Raw genomic sequence first — 7016 nt, forward strand, 5'->3', positions numbered from 1 at the left:
AGCAAAGAAGACTAGACAAATTTGGAACTAAGGAGTACGTAGATTAAAGTATTATTAGAAATGGAGAAAATGATAAAAAATATATAGTTTCAAAGACAGATTGTTCATATTTACTATAAAATGGGCACTTAATTTTAATTAAACATAGATTTTCTTTCTTCTTTCCTTTCATTACTAGTTCCTTCCTTCCTTCCTTCTTTTGTTCTTTCATGTTAGGGAGTAGGGGAGGAGTTGGAGCACTAGGTGTCTAAAAAAAATAGATAAAAGGGTAGATAACAAACTCCCCTCCCCTCATTTTATTTCACAGAAAATAAGAATAAAGGAAGGTAATAATTATTGACCCTTTGTATTAACTTTGCTCTCTTGGGTAAGCACATAATTAGGTTGTTCTTTAAAATGCACATTATGTAGTTGGCAGCAGGCTTTGGCTCAGATCAGATAACTCCTTATGTAGGCAGCTTTTAAAATGCACATCATGTACCAAAGGAACTTTTCTGGTCTATTGGGTAAATAAGTATTAAAGTAATTTTTAAAATACTTATGTACTCAATAGGCTGGAAGTGGTCAATGGTTTAATGAATAGTCATGCATTTTTAAATGTGTATTATTATTTATGCACTGACCCAAGTGAGAAAGTCTTTTCAAAATGGCATATTCCTGATGACTGGGTAATTTTGCAACAGAAATCTTAAAAGTATTTCAGGAAAACAGGAGTCTATTTTTAAATTACATTATCTCATTGTATCTTCACCTCATTTTTCCTGTCTATGCATCCTCTTATGGAACATATTCTAATAGGCTAATTTTATGTTCTCCCTGCTGGCCTAATTTCATTTTCATAGATTAAAGCTGATTTACACTCTAATTGCAATTTTTAATGTAAAATGTAACTGATGTTGATTCATAGTGCCTTACACATAGCAGGCACTCAGTCAACATCAATTGAATGTGTTTTTTTTTAATTTGTGTGTTATTCTTGAATGCACACATTAGCTGTGTGCCTACTATATGCTAAACTCTATATTAGCTACCAACCACAGATTTCCTTAGTACAAAGGTATAGTATCGACAGGTTATGAAATTAGGGTTCACTCTCAGTTGTGTCAGGTACAAGTGACCTTCCTTTTACAAGCTCCCCCCTGCATTAAGAGACCTGGTAATGCAGTGGTTAAGTCCTTTGCTACTAACCAAAACATCGGCAGTTCCAATCCACCACTGACTTCATGGGAGAAAGGTGTGGCAGTTTGCTTCCATAACAATTACAACCTTGTAAACTCTATGAGACAGCTCTACAGATCCTATAGGATCCCTATGAGTTGGAACTTAGTTGAAGGCACAAAACAGCATCAACAACTCTACATCAGTTCCCTCATATATATAAATTAGGAATAATAACTGCAATCTTGAAGAGCTCTTGTAGAGATCGATTGAACTTTTACATGTAGAGTGCCTCACATAATATCCAGTGAATTTCTGGTCAATTGTAATTCTCTCTTGACTTTGAGTCCTTACACAGAAACATAAGAAACATTTATTTTTAGGAAGCAGGCAATTCTAAGCTCTACAGTGCTCCAATCAATAATATCAAGAAGACATTTTTAATAACCCAATAAACAATCATTGCCTTTGGTGTCAGGAACATTCAATAATGCTCAATGTCCTATTTTCAGATCAGGCCTTCCAATGTGTACAGACCTCTTTGACATCCACACTAATCTGGCGATCCTAGAAGTCTATGGTTTCATCTTGCCCTCTTTTTCCAAAGTAGCACCATCCTAGCAGTTGAGTTATTTCCCCCCTTTACTCCTAGTTCTGTGAGAGTAGGGTATTTTAGGTCTCAAAGTGCCTTTTGGCTCAGAAAATTCCAGAAACAAGCAAGCAAGTAAACAAACAACCTCCTAACAAATCAGATTTTCGGAGAGCAAACATTGGTAATGATATCCACTACAACAACACACAGTAAATAGGGTCTTGAGAATAAGCATTATTAACATGCTCACTGAGCTGCCTCAAATCCTATTTGGAGGGAGGCATTGTATAAATAAATAATCATGCTCCCTCGATCTTTACTGTCTGAGGTTTAGTGAAGTACTTCAATCCTGAAAAGGCATTAAAATCACGAGTACATGATTGGATTTGGTTTGCTATTAGGGTGCAGATCTCTAACTTTTTCCATGTATTCCACAGTCTTGAAGCAGGAATACTTGGATCTTTATGAAAATGCTCTAACTGATGTGACCCTTGCAGTCACTAAAGGATAAGGAAAGGGAGGCAGGGGCTATCAACTCCCCCTCCCCTTATTCTCACTGGTTGCCTGTTTTATCAGCAGATGCTCTAGCAGTTTAAGTAGTCATGACTACTGGGTAGACACAGGGTCTCAGTCACTAAATTGTTTTTGTATTAAGTTGTTTATGGCCTTGGAATAGAAAACTTTAACTTATTAAATTTATATAATAGCTACTAAAACTACTTATTTGATACTTTTACATATTTGAAAATTACTTTTATATATTTAACCTGGTTTGCTGCTCTAAAATACATTATGCTTTACTATATAGGACTATTTTCGTAATAATAACAAATTGTTAGCTTTGTCAACCACCAGTGAGAGAAGCAACTTCTACTTCCACGTGAAAATAAAGAGACAGAGGAAAGTCAGAAGTTTTTCCAAATGGCTATTTGAAAAAAAACTCAGAAATACCTGGGAAAAGATGATATTGCATTAGTGGGTTGAAAGCAAAACTTGGGGTCTGTCAAAAGTTTGGGACATTTATAAACCTTAGGACAAATAAAACAATCAAAATGGCTTCAGGGAAAAAAAAATAGTTCAGAGGCCAAGGGGAAATTTTTAGTTTTGAGGCAAGCTTCTGAGTGATTTTAAAGGGAAAAAATGAATGTCAGTTTGGAAGTAATCCAAAAGTTCAAACTCTGAAGCTACAATTGAGAGAGTACAATTTAATTAGTAGAAGTTTAGAGATAGCCAGGAGGACCCAGGCTGCCCTGTTTGTCAGCAGAATACCTTATCTCTTTCAGGTGAGAGAACAGATATAAGCTAGATTAGGTGATGAACGCCTCACTACAGCAATAAATAGACTTATAAAACTGAAAGTTTTCTCAGTTCAACTTCTGACTCTTTAGCTTCAGGGTAAGAAAAGGGCTGTCTTTCATAGAGTTCTTGTTGAAGGGCCTGAGTTCAATGTTGAGAAGACATTAACATGCATGGCATGAATATGTTTAAAAATGGGAACATGTAAAAGGGACTTAAGAAAAGGCAAGAAAAGATTGTTTTACAAAAAAGGCAGGTGCATGCCAGAGGCAAGGCTATTATACGATAAGCAGGGATGACCCAGATGCACTCAAAATCTATAATCTCAGATAAGAAAGGTGGTTCTGGAATCAAGACCAAGGGGTCACAGATAGCCCTAGGAGACTCAGATTATTAAGATAAATTTGAACAAAATGGACAAAAATGTGGAGACATATGTCTGTCAGTGGAATACAGATAGGTATACTTCAGCACAACTTTGTAGAGGGAGTCTATAGGGGGAAAAAAACACAAACTGAATGCACAAGTGGTAGGGAATAAATCACAGCCTGTTCATCTTCCCTGGACAGTTCTGATATCAGGGTGGCTTCGTTCCTGTCCCTTCTATTCATTTACAGAACCATATTCAAGGAACTCTGGTAGCGTACTGGTTACGAATTGGGCTGCAAACTGCAAGGACAGAAGTTCGAAACTACCAGCTGTTCCGTGGGAGAAAGATGAGGATTTCTGCTCCTGTAAAGATTTACAAGCCTTGGAAACCCTGTACAGGGTCGCTATGAGTCGGAACCGACTCCACGACACACCTCAACAGCAACAACATTCATTAGACCAGGTCTTCTCTCCTACCTCTTGCCAGGTCATGGAAGTATCAGGTTACAATCTAACATTTTATTTACTCCCTTCCTTCCAATTCATGTAGTATTAGCAAAAATCAAAAGTAACACTTTTATACCTACTTGTCACTTAAATAAGAAGAGATTTATTACTCTTTAGCCAAAATAAGACAGTCTTCTAACTGAAATGCTATATTCACATTAGTTCAGTGGACTGAGCCATCCCTTTGCTTTCCCGGTTGCAAGCCTCAATCCTCAATCCTCAAGAATGCTTTTGAGAAAATAGCTACTGGAGGGGAGATTTACAGATTACTGGTCCCTGACTAAGCCACTTACCCAATCAGGTCAGTTTTTATAGTTCTGTACAACTGGAGAAGAAGTTCTGATGGTGCATTGGGGTAAGCATTGGACTGTTAACTGAAAAGTCGTTGTTTCCAAACGAACAATTGCTCCATGGGAGAAAGATGAGGCTGTCTGCTCCTGTAAAGATTTACAGTCTTGGAAACTGTAGAAGTATTGTAGTTCTATTCTGTTTTATAGAGTTGTTTTAAGTTACACACACTTACTATCCAGAAATCCTTTTATTTTAATTGTTAAAAATAAGTGAAGGCTTTTAATTCATTCATTCAATAAATATTTCATATGCTAGGCACTGTCTGTAGGTACATTCCTTGCCTTCATAACAGACATATACATATTATAATAAAATATAGTAAGGTTAGAAAGAAGCATAGAAAAGAGAGGAAAACCTACATCTGCTTGAAGAAGACAGGAGTCGATTTTTTTTATCATCAAATCCAAACCACGAATAGGAAAAACCATATATAACAGGATAAATGAATGAATAGGAAAAACATACATAGAATATTTTACTAAAGGAATGATTTGGTTCTGTGAGTGGAAAGCAGTATTTACAAAAACTCAGAAATTTAGTAGGACCAGGTTTCGTCATCTGAGCCGTAGATGCTAGAAAGGCATTATCAGGATAATATGAAGGCTTAGAATGTTTGGACCAAAATATTTAGAAAGAGGTTTTTATTATGTCCCTTTGAAAATAATATAGAAATATGGACTGGAGTGTTAGACAACTAAAGGAATTCACTACTGGTGGAAGAAACATGCTCAGAGGATACTGATCAGCACCTCTCAACCAATGAACTTGCCTGGAAAATAGTATCTGTAGTCAGTGACAGAGTTTTATCCTTGTTCTTCTCATGAGCACTTCTATCAGTGATGTGGATGAAAATAGAAATGGCACAGAAGCAGATAGAAAGAATGACTACAAATGATGAGAAAACAATAGACCAAGTCTATTAGGATAGATATTACCAGTGATAAATGGAACATTCTTCCTATAGAGCCAAAAGTCAGCTGCAATTTTAAATTTGTGGCAACTGTCATATCAATAAAGGAATTTTAGATCGATCAAGTTAAACTTTAGCTCTTTATGTGATATGAATGCTACTAAGAGTTGTTGTTGTTGTTAAGTGCCATTGAGTCAGTTCCGACCCACAGCGACCCTGTACAGGGTTTCCGAGGCTGTAAATCTTTACGGTAGCAGAAAGCCTCAACTTTCTCCCATGGTGCGGCTGGTAGTTTCGAACTGCTGTTCTTAAGGTTCGCAGCCCGATTTGTAACCACTACACTAGCAGAAATCCAGTAAAAATAAAATATTAAAATATAGTTATTAAAGAATAGCACACGGACTGAGGGAAAAATCATTTTGACCTCCAATTTTTTAGCAGATTTCATATAAACTATTTCATCTGTTCTGGGATGGCTTTTAAGAGTAGATACAGAAAACTTCAATATGTTCAGATGGCAACAGGACTGGTCACAGAGGGTAAGGTTGAGGAGATGAGGATTTGACCTTGAAAAAAATATTTCAGAACGGAATCACTTTGAATATTTGAAAGTCTGTCTTAGGAAAGTGAGTTGAACTTGTTTCATACCACTTCACTGAAAAGACATAGGTGGAGGTGGTGGCGTGCTGTGGAGTCAGTTCTGACTCACAGCAACCCTGCATTGGATTTCTGAGGCTGTAAATCTTTATGGAGGCAAAGAGTCCCATTTTTTCCCCCAGCCCCGCATAATATCTGATAGTTTCAAACTGCTGATATTGAGGTTAGCAGCCTGATATCACCACTACACTACCAGAACTCCTTAAAAATAAATGTTGTTGTTGTTGTTAAGTGTCGTCAAGTCAGTTCCGACCCATAGCGACCCTATATAGGGTTTCCGAGGAGCAGCTGGTGACCTTGAACAGCCGACCTTGTAGTTCAAATGGCTTTGCAGTCTGGTGTATTAACCCACAGCGCCACACCAGGACTCCTTAAAATACATAGATAGGACCAATTTCTGAAAGTTGTCATAAGCCTAATTTTGGAGAATTTTCTAGCACTCTGTAATTATAATAGCTAACATTTTGAAGTCTAAAGATGGAAACATTTGCTTTGGGAAATGAGTTCATTGTCATCGCAGGGGTTCAAACATATACTGGATAGGGTGTTATTGATAAGCTCTAGTTGGGCAGGAGAATGAAACATAAAGTCTCTTCAAAAGACATGATCAAGTTTGCAACCTTAGTTTTACCCCACTATAATCCTGGTGTGGTGCTGTAGCATTAGCACTGGACGTCCAGGTCAGTTTGAAAGGCAAGCTCGGTGGTGGTTCAAGCTCATCAGCCACTCCCAGGAAACCTGTAAGGGATCACTATGAGTCAGAACTGACTTGACAGCACTTTAAAACAACAACAACATAATCTGTAGATTTTTCAAAAGGTATACACACCTAGGGTCTACCCCAGCTTTGTTGTTGTTGTTGTTGTTAGGTGCCATCAAGTTGGTACTGACTCATAGCGGTCTTATGCACAGCAGAACGAAACACTGCCCAATCCTGGGCCAACCTCACTACTGTTGCGACGCTTGAGTTCATCAATGCTGCCACTTGGCCAATCCATCTCGTTGAGGGGTCTTCCTCTTTTTTTCTGACCCTCCACCTTACTAAACATGATATCCTCCAGTGACTGGTCCCTCTGGCCAATATATCTGAAGTATGAGAGATGAAGTTTGGCCATCTTGGCCTCCAAGGAGCACTCTGGCTGCACTTCTTCCAAAACGGATCTATTGGTTCTTTAG

The sequence above is a fragment of the Chrysochloris asiatica genome, unplaced genomic scaffold, assembly GCF_000296735.1.
Source record: "Chrysochloris asiatica unplaced genomic scaffold, ChrAsi1.0 scaffold00303, whole genome shotgun sequence".
NCBI classification, from domain to species: domain Eukaryota; kingdom Metazoa; phylum Chordata; class Mammalia; order Afrosoricida; family Chrysochloridae; genus Chrysochloris; species Chrysochloris asiatica.